The sequence below is a fragment of the Zootoca vivipara genome, chromosome Z1 (genome assembly GCF_965207765.1).
Source record: "Zootoca vivipara chromosome Z1, rZooViv2.hap1.1, whole genome shotgun sequence".
NCBI classification, from domain to species: Eukaryota; Metazoa; Chordata; class Lepidosauria; order Squamata; family Lacertidae; genus Zootoca; species Zootoca vivipara.
The window spans coordinates 64974310-64987893 of NC_142583.1; the positions used below are offsets into that span (position 1 = coordinate 64974310).

The window sequence follows — 13584 nt, forward strand, 5'->3', positions numbered from 1 at the left end:
CAAATATACGCAACGCTGGTGTTTTGAAAGCGGTTCCTGTTTGCATTCTGCCGGATTACGTTATATTTTTTTTCCACACTCCCCTGCTGCATTGTTCCATATTTTTCGCCCCGCGTGTGCGCTTTAAGAGGGAGGTGGTGCCTAAGCCATTGCCCGTGTTGTTGTTTACATAATACATGCGGGGACCCTTCCGCGGGCGACCTGCTGTGTAGCAAGCGCGCTCTTTTCGCGCTGCTGCAACGCCGAGCGCGTCTCCCAAGAAAACCGCGCGCGCGCCCCGTTTGGAACGGGGTGCAGGCCGTTTATGCGCCCGGTGCAGGACGGCTGCGGCTTGCATGCAACGCGAAATGTAAAGGAAACGGGCGGGGATCAGTCAAGGCTGCGGTCGGATGCAAGCTCTCTAGGGAGCCAGACCCATTGTACTCTGCTGGGGTTTGCATCTGAGTTTAAACGTGGTTAGGATCCAGCGTCTGCTTTGCGCGCGCTTTGACTTTCTTTTGAATGCCTTTCGAGCAAGTTCAGTGGTGCATGCTCCGTTTGGTTCACTGGGGGGGACGGAAAACGCTCAGCCGTGGCAAGGAAAGGGGGAGGGGAGTCAGTTCTGCAGAGAGTACCTTGCGGGAGGCCTTGCATTGTTTCCTGGAATTCTTGAAACGCTGTACATTTGGCTGCGAAGACCCTAAATTGTGCAAACTCCGCTGCCCCCTGCGAGTGACTGTTTTGGAAAAGTGGCTCTCTCCACCCCCGCTCCTTATCCTGGCCGTGCCTGTAGTTTCTGTTCCAGGTTAGCGCTTGTTTATGTCCAAGCGGCCCGCACCGCTCCATCTGCTGGTTACGTCATTGTGGCGGCTAGAAGCGTTGCAGAGTCTAGGAGCCGCTGCATTTGAAAGGCAGTTAGGGTCCTGTCGAGCTCATCGGCAGCAGTGATGCCCCAGGAGCCCAGTGGGCGATGCCTGGGGTTACGGAATCCTCTTTTTTTGCAATTAGGTTGCACCCCTCTTATCTGGTGGGGGTGACAATCCTTGCAAGCGAATGGTTGCAGCATTAAAGGCCTAACTCCTGGGTCTGCACAAGGAATTGGAGTGGGGGGCTTGCCCTACTCCACGGGTAGGCAAACTAAGGCCCGGGGTCCGGATCCAACCCAATCACCTTCTAAATCCGGCCTGCAGATGGTCCTGGAATCAGCATATTTTTACCTGAGTAGAATGTGTTCTTTTATTTAAAATGCATCTCTTGGTTATTTGTGGGGCATAGGAATTTGTTCTTTTTTTCCCCTTTCCAAAATATAGCCCCCCCCCCTCTGAGGGACACGGCTGAAAAAGTTTGCTGACCCCTGCCCTAGTTAGTGCAACATTGCAGTAAAATACCCAGGATCTTGCCCTTGGGACAGTGCCACCGCAGAAAGCTTTGCATGTCAGATGTGGGTAGAGGGAGAGGTGTGTGGCAGGGGCTGGAGGTGGGAGTGGCCACGCTTAGCTCAGAGTTCAATCCTTGCCAACAGGGACTAGAGATCCCCTTTCGCTGGTGTCATGTTGCAACCACCCAAATGCAAGCATTAACTAAAAAAAGAAAGGCCAGCATGCCAAGACCTGTAGCCAAAACAGATTGCCGGGTGCCGAATGATTATTTGTTTTTGTTTTTTGCACAGTGTAATTCTTCCTTGCCTGTAAGCTTTGCAGAGCGAAAAGCAAAAAGGGTTCCCTGCTCCGAGGACCATATAGTCTTAAATAGATGTGTCTAGTTTGCGCCAGGGCAAGGTGTTCGTTTGGCTTATGTAACAGTTCTGCCACACGTGTAAACGAAGCACGGAATGTTCTCCTGGGCATATCCTTAAAACTTTCTGGGTATCTGTTTCCACTTGTAAAAAGCTACGGTTTCTGGCAGAAGTCCTTGCCACTCCCTGTGACTAGGAAAACCAGAAAAAAATGGGCACGATGGTAACCATTGCTGAAAATACTGTGCAGATTCAGAGAAGAAGAATGGTATTTCTCAGTGGTTGAGTAGCAATTTTTGTATAGAAAATCCCTGGTTCAGTCTCTGTTGCCTCTAGGTAGGGCTGTGAAGGATACTTTGGTGCATATTGGTCTGGCGTTGTATAAATCAACTTGTTATGTTCCTTGAACCAGGCATCGTTGACTCAAAGGATTCATCTTTCTTTGGCAAAGGATGTTAAAACTTTTTCCTTCGCTTGGAGCAAAAAAAAACAAAACTGGCTTTGGGTTAGTTTTCATGAATGACAAATGGAAATGTTTTCAATAAAAACTCTGCTTTACTGATGATTCATGTATTTCAATAAAAACACTCCATAGATCCTAAAATACGACCTACACCAACTGCAAAACTTCCTGAGTGATCTGTGCTTCTCATATTCCAATCCATACTCCATCCCTGTAAGATAGATTTGTATTATTGCCCTGCTCCTCCAGATTTCGTGGGGCTGAAACAGATTGTGGCTTTTCTCCTTAACAGGGACAGAGGAAGCTGCATTATGCTGAGTCAGACCATTGGTCTATCTGGCTCAGTACTGTCTACGCTAGGCATCCCCAAACTTCGGCCCTCCAGATGTTTTGGACTACAATTCCCATCTTCCCCAAACACCGGTCCTGCTAGCTAGGGATCATGGGAGTTGTAGGCCAAAACATCTGGAAGGCCGCAGGTTTGACATGCCTGGTCTACGCTGACTGGCAGCAGGTCTCCAGCGTTTCAGGCCAGGTTCTCTCCCAAATCTACCTCCCAATGAATTCAGAGGATCATACCTCTGAGTAGACGTGCACGGGATTGCAGTTATCTGCTGTAGCATTCCAGCTCTTTTTCTTTTAAAAAAAATTATTTGATTTTCAAAAAGATAAACATACTACAAAACCAATTCCGAATCCAAATGCTGCGATTACTCTGAATCTCCTGACTTCTCCCCATCCCTTCCATGTGTCCTATTAATCCTATTTTCAACTGCATATCGCTACTTCTAAAAAAATAAATAAAACCTAACCTTTCTAAGTTATCCATACATACTGTTACATTACAAGTGTGTTTAAAATCCTGCCGATGTTTTAACCTGCTTACAATAATATTGTATATACGTTATAAACTTTTCCCATTCTTTTTAAAAAGATCTTGTCTTCTTGGTTCCTGAGTTTCCCAGTGAATTTTGCCATTTCGGCATAGTCCATCAACTTGATTTGCCATCCTTCTCTGCTGGGGACTGTCTCTTCTTTCCATCTCTGGGCTAGTAACGTTCATGCAGCTGTTGTCGCTTACAGGGTTTTTTTTAACAAAAGTTATTTTAAACACACCCCCCCCCCAATATTTCATTATATATCAGAGCATTCCAGCTCTTTATAATACAGTGGTACCTCGGTTTAAGAACAGTCCTGTTTAAGAGAGATTCGGTTTACAAACTCTGGAAAACCGGAAATAGTGTTCCGGTTTGTGACCTTTCCCTCGGTCTAAGAACGGAATCCGAACGGTGGAAGGGTACCGGCGGCGCGAGGCCTCATTAGGGAAAGTGCGCCTCGGTTTAAGAACAGTTGCGGTTTAAGAATGGACTTCGGAACGGATTAAGTTTGTAAGCCAAGATACCATTGTAAATAGAAAATGCCTTGTGGCTGCAAAGGTGTCTCGTTAATACAGTTTGGAAAGTGTACATCCAGTTATTTCTGGATGTGCAACCTATGAACTGTGGTATGGCACAACTGCCTGCGATCTGTGGTTTGAGCAGTAAAGGTAAAGGGACCCCTGACCATTAGCTCCAGTCGTGACTGACTCTGGGGTTGCGGCGCTCATCTCGCTCTATAGGCCGAGGGAGCTGGCGTTTGTCCGCAGACAGCTTCCGGGTCATGTGACCAGCATGACAAAGCCGCTTCTGGCAAACCAAAGCAGCGCACGGAAACACCGTTTACCTTCCCGCTGTGGCGGTCCCTATTTATCTACTTGCACTTTGACGTGCTTTCAAACTGCTAGGTTGGCAGGAGCAGGGACCAAGCAACAGGAGCTCACCCCGTTGCGCCGACCTTCTGATCGGCAAGCCCTAGGCTCTGTGGTTTAACCCACAGCGCCACCCATGTCCCTGGTTTGAGCATAGGGGCCCTTTTTAACAACCTCATTCAACCCTATTGGTGTAATAGAAGGCTTTCTTTGAAGTTCTTTCATCTCTCCCCCACCCCTTCTGCAGTGATGCCTTTGTTGTTTGAGAGTTTGGGATCTTTAGGATATAGCTGATTACAGCAATTCCCCCTCTCCCCCTTTAATCTCCCTGCGGGCGCTAGGATTTTGTGTGTGCATATTTTTGCAACGTGAGCCTGGCTCAAACATAACTCGCAAAGCAGCCGCAGAGAATTAATTGCTGTCTTGAGGGATTCTCTTTCAGATCTTGGTAACAATATTTTTTTTTCTTCTGTTGAGAAAAAGGTCTGCAGGGATGCACACCTTGGAACAACCACACAATCTCTGAGCCATCAAGTCAGGTGTGAAGTTTGTCCTGGAAAAAAACCCTGTATTTTGTCTCTTTGCCAGAAGGCCTAGAACAGAGGTCAGCAAACTTTTTCAGCAGGGGGCCGGTCCACTGTCCCTCAGACCTTGTGGGGGACCGGACTGTATTTTGAAGAAGAGGAAAAAAAGAACGAATTCCTATGCCCCACAAATAACCCAGAGATGCATTTTAAATAAAAGGACACATTCTACCCATGTAAAAACACGCTGATTCCCAGACCGTCCACGGGCCGGATTTAGAAGGCGATTGGGCCGGATTCAGCCCCCGGGCCTTAGTTTGCGTACCCATGGTCTAGAAAAATAGCTAATGTTCTTAGACGCTAGTGCTAAATTTCTGGGAGTCCGGGTTCGGAGGGCTGCATTCAGATGAGGGGTTTATTGCATTAGTTTTTCTGGTTACATTGGTAGTACACCTGCCACGGTTTCTAAGGTGGGTTTTACGCTGTAGTACCTATTGCCTTATGGAACGATGGCAATAACTTTATGACAACAAGGCCTGTTCGACAGAGGGGAACTCTCCTTCCTTGGAGGTTTTTAAGCAGAGGTTGGATGGCCATCTGTCATGGATGCTTTAGCTGTGATTCTGGCATTGCAGGGGGTTGGACTAGATGACTCCTGGGGTCCCATCAAACTCTACAGCTCTTTGGTTTTATGTGCCTTCATCCACCTATTTCAGGTGTGTTCCCCCTGGTGATGTTCTGGAGTTCTGCCCATCTCTCCCCTGTGCTGCCCCACATCATTGACCGGTGGGGAAATGATGTGTGAAACTTTAAAGTAAATATTATTGTGTTGCTGGGCAGAGAAAACGTGCTTCGACTGAGGCAGGCCGCTGTGTGCCCCACATCACCTCTAATGTGGCAAAACATCCCAAAGCTACTCTGGCGGTATATAAAACAGGAGCAGCAAAATAATCTGCACTTTGTTGAATGAAAGCAATTGCTCCTTTGATGTTTGCATCTGAAGGTATTTTGCCTCCGGGGCTTTCAGGGGGAAAACCAAAACCTAAGGTGTGTTGTATTTGGGACCTTTCCAGAAGATTGCATTTTGTATGTTAAAAGAAAGAAAGGAAAAGGAAAGGTATAGCCAGTATGGAGTTCTGGTGGATGAGGAGGCATCCAAATGTGTACCTCCCAAGGGATTATTTACAAACACTCCAACAGAAAAAATTATTTGTTTTCTTGGGGGAAAATAATTTTACCCCCTCTCCTCCCACCGCCATATGTACTGCTTTCGTTGCTGTCTTTTACATAGGGGTGTATGAATTGTGATTCTGCAAGGCCCCATCCGCACTACAAATTTAAAGCATTATGATACCACTTTAAACAGTCATGGCTTCCCCCAAGGAATCCTGGGTACTGTAGTTTGTTAAGAGTGCTAAGAACTGCTGGGAGACTCGTATTCTTCCTCACTGAGCTGCATTTCCATAGAGCTCCCTGGGAAGAGGGAAAATAAAAATGAAAAGAAATAATTTGCTTTTTGTACACCCACCCACCTGACTGAGTTGCCCCAGCCACACTGGCTGGCTTCTAATATATAATATACAGAAACACAACAACAACAAAAGAATTGTTAAACCCCATGGGAATTGTAGCTCTGTGAGGAGGGCAGGAGTCTCAGCGCCCTTACTATTGCATTCCCAGTGAGAGAGGGAGTGCAAGGAAATCTCTGGGAAAATGGGAAGAAAGAAGGAGGGTGCTGGGAAGCAGCAAGAGAAGTGGGAAAACAGCAGAGTTGGTTTAAAAAACATTGGTGGAAGTTTTCGGAAAGGGTGGGAGTGGGTTAAAAAGGCTAATTGTATGATTTTAGGCTGGATTGATTGGGAAAGTCCGACGCTGGTAGGAAATATGGAATTCGCTGAGACATCTGGGAATCTGGGTCCAGGGGAAGGGGGGGAAGAATTGCTATTAGATTGATTATAAAGATTATGAGGGATGAGGAAATATTAAAATGGAGTTTCATTGCTGGTAAAATTTAAGCTAAGGGGAGATATAATTAATAGATTATAAGGATTTATAAAAATCATATAGATAGAATTGAATGGTGATAATTAGAGATGAAATTTTAATTAATACTTATTTAATATTGTGAAAACTGCTTTTTGATTAATTGAAATAGGGAATCAATGAGGGGGGAGCCGGGGAGGTCTAAAATGTTATGAAGATAATATGAGGTTATTAGATATTTTTTGTCATTTTTTGTCTTTTTCTTTTCCTGTGTTGTTTTTGTTGTTGTATTTTTGTATTTTGTATTTTTTTCTGTTGTTGTTGCTCCAATGTATTGTTTTTTCATGTGTGCAAAATGAATAAAGATGAATTATTATTATTTTTTAAAAAGGAGTCTCAGAGCCCTTAGCAAACTACAGTTCCCAGGAATCTTTGGGGGAACTCATGGCTGTTAATAATGTTGTAAACGTGTCGTGCAGAAGGCGCCCAAGTTTGATGGCAGCATTTTGGGAAGGACTTACCAAAAGGCACAATACGGTGATGTCGGAAACAGCTGGGTCTGTTCATTTCTTTAGGCTTTGTGGATAGATAGATAATCCTGATAGATTATTCCCACGCTAATGAGAACGATGGGAACAGAGTTCGAATTGTCTGTTTCAAGCACCAAAGCATATTCACTTGGCCCTGTGTGCATCTGTTGCCTACTTAGTACTGTTGCGCGTAAACTGGGTCTTCATATCTGCTGCTTGGATTAAAAAAAATTATTTTAGTTTATCATGGATTTTTGTTGCTGTGTCAGGGTTTCCCCCCTGCCTGCAGATGTTCTGTGGCGTCTCATAAATGTGAACAATGCTTGGAATAATCAACTGGTCCCCCAGGGAGACAAATCGGCCTGGCCTTAAGATGTGTTGCAAAAAGGTGTGTATGGTTTGGAGGGGGCGCCACGAGTCCTCCTCACCTCCCTGCCTTGCGCAGATTGTAACCCAAATTAGGACGTGCAGAACATCTCTTTCCTCTGCCGAAATCTTACCACGAGTTGAGTCTCAGTCTGCGTGCACACCACCCATTTAAAGTACACGCAACCTCCCCAAGAATCCTGGGAACTGTAGTTCACCCTCTCACAGAGCTACAATTCCCAGCACCCTTAACAAACTACAATTCCCAGGGAAGCCATGTGCTTTACATTTATGATGTTCATGCAGCCTCTCTCCAGGCCTCCGTTTCCAATTCCAAAGCTGTTGAAATCACATATATTCTCCTTGTTTGAACTTTGGAGTGGGGGGGGGGGTTGGACAAGGAGTCTCTTCGCTTAATGGTTAACCAGCCCTGTCTTGTCTCAGCCATTTCCTTGCGTGCTTTTAGTCAATTGCTTAATACGGGATGGAACACAGAGGATTTTTATTGAATAATATTTGGGTTAGTGCAAAGTGTGTGCCACACTTCTTCTTTTTTAACGCCCCCCCCCCTCAAAAGCCTGAATATTCACTTAGGGAGAGGAAATCAATGTTGGACAGCACCTCTACAGGATTCCCAATTGGAGATTCCTCTAATTTGAGAGCACCCTCCCTCCTGCAGATTCTCCCTTGCAAATGCTGCTGCAAAGGAATCCCTTCATCTGTTTCAGTTGGCCTGCATTTGCATTTGCCGGGGTGTGTTTTTTTGGGGGGGAGACTCTCCTGTTTCTGTTGGTTTCCCTCCCTACATGTGGCCTGCAATAAATCTGGAGCATTGTAAAGCCTACCATCAGGATGACAGTTCAACAAAATACTTCAGGGGCGCTTGGCCGCAGGACGTGCGGGCTTGCACTCCTCTTGTTAATTCCCAGCTGTAAATCCGGCAGCAAAAAGTCCTGAAATCCACCAGAAGGTCAGCCCCCCCACTGCCTTTTTCCCAGCAGGCAGGACTGGAAGCAGAACGGACTGGTCTATTGTTAGGGGAGGGTTGGGAATGAGCCATTTTCCCTCGGGGGTGGCGGCTAATGGGTGGGAGTACAGAATTACCTGGTGGTGTTTGGAGCGCAGAATTAACCAGTTTGCCTTGTGTTCAGGCAGATCATCCACCCCAACAACCCTCTTTCCACGTAGTTGTTGGGGTTGCCTACCTGGTTCGGAAGACCTCTTGCAAAGGCTGCCCACGGGGCCAGCGTCTTCATTCAAACTGTCCACTGTGACCCCAAGGTCTCGGCTACTTACTGGTCAGTCATTTCAAACCCCAGGAGCATGCATCAAATTGCACTTGTTTTTCATTGAATTTCATTTGCCATTTTACTCAGTTTTGGAGAGGTCCTCTTTAGAGCGCCAGGGCAGGCAGTCTCCTTATGTTTTAAACGACCCTCAACAATTTAGGGTGGCGCTGTGGTCTAGGCCACAGAGCCTAGGGCTAGCCGATCAGAAGGTCGGCGGTTCGAATCCCTGCGACAGGGTGAGCTCCTGTTGCTTGGTCCCAGCTCCTGCCAACCCAACAGTTCGAAAGCACGTCAAAGTGCAAGTAGATAAATAGGTACCGCTCCGGCGGGAAGGTAAACAGAGTTTCCGTGCGGTGCTCTGGTTCGCCAGAAGCGGCTTTGTCATGCTGGCCACATGACCCGGAAAAACCTTCTGCGGAAGTGGACAAACGCCGGTTCCCTCGGCCAGTAAAGCGAGATGAGCGCCGCAACCCCAGAGTTGTCCGCGACTGGGCCGAACGGTCAGGGGTTCCTTTATCTTTTACCTTGGTTTACGAACTTAATCCGTTCTGGGAGTCCGTTCTTAAACCAAGGCGTGCTTTCCCATAGCAGCGGGGGACTCAATTTACAAATGGAACACACTCAACAGGAAGCGGGACATGTTCTTATTCCAAGGTAAAGTTCACAAACCAAAACACCTACTTCCCGGTTTGCAGTGTTCTTAATCCAAGTTGTTCATAAACTAAGCTGTTCTTCAACCAAGGTACCACTGTATTGGCTCCTTGAACCAAGGTTGCAGTCGTGGAAGCGGAATGTCTAGTTGTCGTTTTCAGGCAAGACGGCTCTAAAGTCTTATTTTTCAAATGACGGACTGACTGTGGCTGATTATCAGTTCAGAGGACAACCTTGCGCTAGGTTAAGAGATTTGAGAACTTTAAAGAAGAAAAGTCACTTGATCCAGGGACAGTCCACATATATACAGTATTGCTGTTCATATTCCTACCTCTTTCTTAATGTTGACAAGGAAGAGGAAGGAGCGGAACTTTTTCAGTTCAAGGGTATAGAGCAGGGTCCCCAAACTAAGGCCTGGGGCCCGGATGCGGCCCAATCGCCTTCTAAACCCGGCCCGCGGATGGTAAGGGAATCAGCATGTTTTTACATAAGTAGAATGTGTCCTTTTATTTAAAATGCATCTCTGGGTTATTTGTGGGGCATAGGAATTCGTTAATATTTTTTTTTTCAAAATACAGCCCGGCCCCCCACAAGGTCTAAGGGACAGTGGACCGGCCCCCTGCTGAAAAAGTTTGCTGACCCCTGGTATAGAGGCATATAAAATTAGCCATGGAGAAAGCAGATTGAGAGAAGTGTTTAACGCCCCCCCCCCAAATCTCATAATACTGTACTGGAAAGCTAGGATCATTGAATGAATCTGGATGGTGAGAGTTTCCGGACAGACAAAAGCAAACACTTCTGCACACAGCTCATGAAAACTGCTACAAGAAAGTTATAGCGACGGCCGTAAACTTTGACAGCTTTAAAAGAAAGCTCAATAAATTCATGGAGGACGAGACAATTGATGGCTCCTAACTACGGTGTTATACCTCCGGGTTCAGTGCCCAGTGTGCCCACTGCTATTTTTTTCTGGAAAAGGAGGTGCTGGAGCTCACCGTGACCTTTTCTACTCTGCTCTTAGAATGGCAATGGCTCCCACCTGACAGGTGCTCTGGCTGAAAAAAAGCCCTGAATATGCCTTAGAATGGCCATTGCTAGAAGTCACAAATGGGCTTTTTGGTGGTGGCACCCTTGCAAACAGAATGCTGGATTAAACAGGTCTTTAGTTTGATCCTTCTTACGTTCTTCTCTCATACCTGGCATTTATATAATGGTTTTTGGGGGTTTTTTTTTGTCCCGTTTCAGTTTCTTAACCATCCTTGGAAGATCCTAATAAGGCAGTTCGGTAGTCTTATCCTCCGTATTGGAGATGTGAGGCTAAGGCAATGGTGGCAAGCAGTTTGCCCTATTGAATTTGTGACTGATGTGGGATTTCAGCCAGGGGCTTCCCAGCTGATGTTCAATGCTCTTTGCTCTTCGTCAGCTCATTGGTTTGGGTCCCCGGACAGAAGGAAGAAATCTCCTTGGCAATTAATTCTGAACGTTTCCAGGGAGAGGAGTGGAGTTTATCTTTCAAAGTGCTGAGCAGGCTTTAGTTGCTAGTTGTTCACAGGTTGCCCCAGTTCTGCATGGAACCCCGAGTTCATTTACAGAAACATAGAACTGCAGAGTTGGAAGGGACCCCGAGGGTCATCCAGTCCAACCCCCTGCACTGCAGGAATCTTTTGTCCAACGTGGGACTTGAACCCACAACCCCGAGATTAAGAATTTCATGCCCTACTGGCGGAGCTAATAGGAAACTGCCTTATATACAACATGTGGCCATTGGCGGCTCTCCAGTTTCTCAGATAGGAAATCTCCCGGTTTTACCCAGAGCTGCTGGCAGGGACGTCCTGCATAAAAAGCAAAATCTCTACCACTGAGCTAAGATGTGTGGCTAGATGGTGCCCTTGAATTCTGGTGGTGCCCCATCTTCTGGTTGGAGGCTAGAGAGCAGTGTTAGAAATTAGCCAGGCGCCAGGTGCGTTTTGCTACTGGCACAGGTTCCAGTTGTGACCACGTAGAGATCTCTGGATCCCAGGTGGGTGACTGACGTCTCCCAACTGGCTGGTCTCTTCAGCTTACTTAAGCAGGTAAGCAGAACAGCTTATTTATTGCGTTTATATCGCACCCCCCTCCTCAATTAATCCTGACAACGACCTTGCGAGGTAGATTAAGAGGTTGTGACTGACTCCAAGGTCACACAGTGAGTTTCATGGCTGAGTGGGGATTTGAACCCTGGTCTCCCATGTCTTAGTCCTGTCCCCTAACCACTACACCATACTGGCTTCCTGCTGCTATTTGTTTTTATTTTGGATTGTTTTATTTGATGTTTTAATGGGTAGTAAACTACTTTGAGATTCCCCCCCCTTAAAATATAAAGCGCCTTAGAAACAAAATGAATAATAATAATAATAATTATTATTTATTTATACCCCGCCCATCTGGCCGGGTTCCCCCAGCCACTCTGGGCGGCTTCCAACAAAATATTAAAACACAGAACTCCATCAAACATTAAAAGCTTCCCTAAACAGGGCTGCCTTGAGATGCCTTCTAAAGGTCTGGTAATTGTTGTTCTCTTTGACCTCTGGTGGGAGGGCTTTCCACAGGGTGGGTGCCACTACCGAGAAGGCCCTCTGCCTGGTTCCCTGTAACTTGGCTTCTCGCAGTGAGGGAACCGCCAGTGTCCGGGCAGAACAATGGGGGTGGAGATGCTCCTTCAGGTATACTGGACCGAGGCCATTTAGGGCTTTAAAGGTCAGTACCAACACATTGAATTGTGCTCAGAAACGTACTGGGAGCCAATGTAGGTATTTCAGGACCGGTGTTATGTGGTCCTGGCGGCCGCTCCCTGTCACCAGTCTAGCTGCCGCATTCTGGGTTAGTTGTAGTTTCCGGACCACCTTCAAAGGTAGCCCCACGTAGAGCACATTGCAGTAGTCCAAGCGAGATACAACTAGAGCATGCACCACTCTGGCGAGACAGTCCGCGGGCAGGTAGGGTCTCAGCCTGCGTACCAGATGGAGCTGATAAACAGCTGCCCTGGACACAGAATTAACCTGCGCCTCCATGGACAGCTGTGAGTCCAGAATGACTCCCAGGCTGCACACCTCGTCCTTCAGGGGCACAGTTACCCCATTCAGGACCAGGGAGTCCTCCACACCTGCCCGCCTCCTGTCCCCCACAAACAGTACTTCTGTCTTGTCAGGATTCAATCTCAATCTCAAAAATAGAAACAATACATTTCACTGCAACAAAAGAGGCGCCTAGACATTCTGTCCTGCCAAACGTAACCCAGATTTAAGGTGCCTTTTGGCGATGAGCTATATCTGAACTTCTAACACTGCTAGACCGTGGTGTGTGTAGTGAGTACATGTCGAAAGCAGCCTACTGCACAAAGTTAAAATTTGCATCGCTTGCTCCGCCCAATTTTGCTTCCGGCCCCGCCCACCACTGGCATGTGGCGCCAGAAAGATTGCCTAGAAGGGCATGTGGCCCTCGGGCTACAAACGGTGCCCCAGTCCTTTCACAGATGCTCTGAACGTGGTCCTTTTGTGACACCTCTCCGGCTGGGGAGGTTTTTAAATCTGAATAGCATGGTAAGACTTGGGGTAGCTCTGGTGGCGTGATGCAAATGAGCTCAGGAGTTGTGAAGTATTGCCAAATTGTTTCAGAGGTGTTCTTGAGAGCCGGGCCAGTGGCTGAGTCATCGTGAAGAAATGGCAAGAGCCTATGTTTTACGTGCCAATCTAAATAATTGCTTCCTATTTCATGAACCTCGATGGCATGCCATTAAGAGGCTGGCTGAATTTTTCAGCTTGCGAGAGGTAAAATAGCTCTTCTTTTCTTCAGGTGCAAATAATGCTTGTCATGCTCCATAATATAAAAAATAGGGGAAATGTATACAGTGGTACCTCGGGTTACGAACGCAATCCGTTCCGGATCACAGTTCGTAACCCAAAAAGTTCGTAACCCGAAAACGGCGTTTTGCGCATGCGCAAAGCACTATTTTCGCTATTTTCGTGCTTTGCGCATGTGCAAATGCGCGTGGTGCTTCTGCGCGCGCGCGTCGAAAATACTTCCGGGTTTGTGCAGTTCGTAACCCGAGGTGTTCGCAACCCAAGGTACGACTGTATGTCCACAATGGGTCATCATTCTGCACAACTAGGGCTTCGAAATTATTTATTTATTGTATTGCTTTATGGCTGCAGTCATACACATGCTTGCCTGGGAGTGAATTCAGCGGGGCTTACTTCTGAGTAGACCTGTCTAGGCTTGCTCTGTTAGAGTATAGGCATGCTTACTTAGATGTAAGCTCCACTTTGTTCGGTGGGGCTT

The 13584-nt window shown here is 46.8% G+C and overlaps 2 protein-coding genes across 5 annotated transcripts in view; one reads left to right on the plus strand and one right to left on the minus strand.

Moving 5' to 3' along the window:
* Positions 1 to 13584, minus strand: part of SEPTIN11 (septin 11) — a 162475-nt gene that overhangs the window by 9595 nt on the left and 139296 nt on the right. The window lies entirely within an intron of this gene.
* Positions 1 to 13584, plus strand: part of CCNI (cyclin I) — a 52120-nt gene that overhangs the window by 715 nt on the left and 37821 nt on the right. The window lies entirely within an intron of this gene.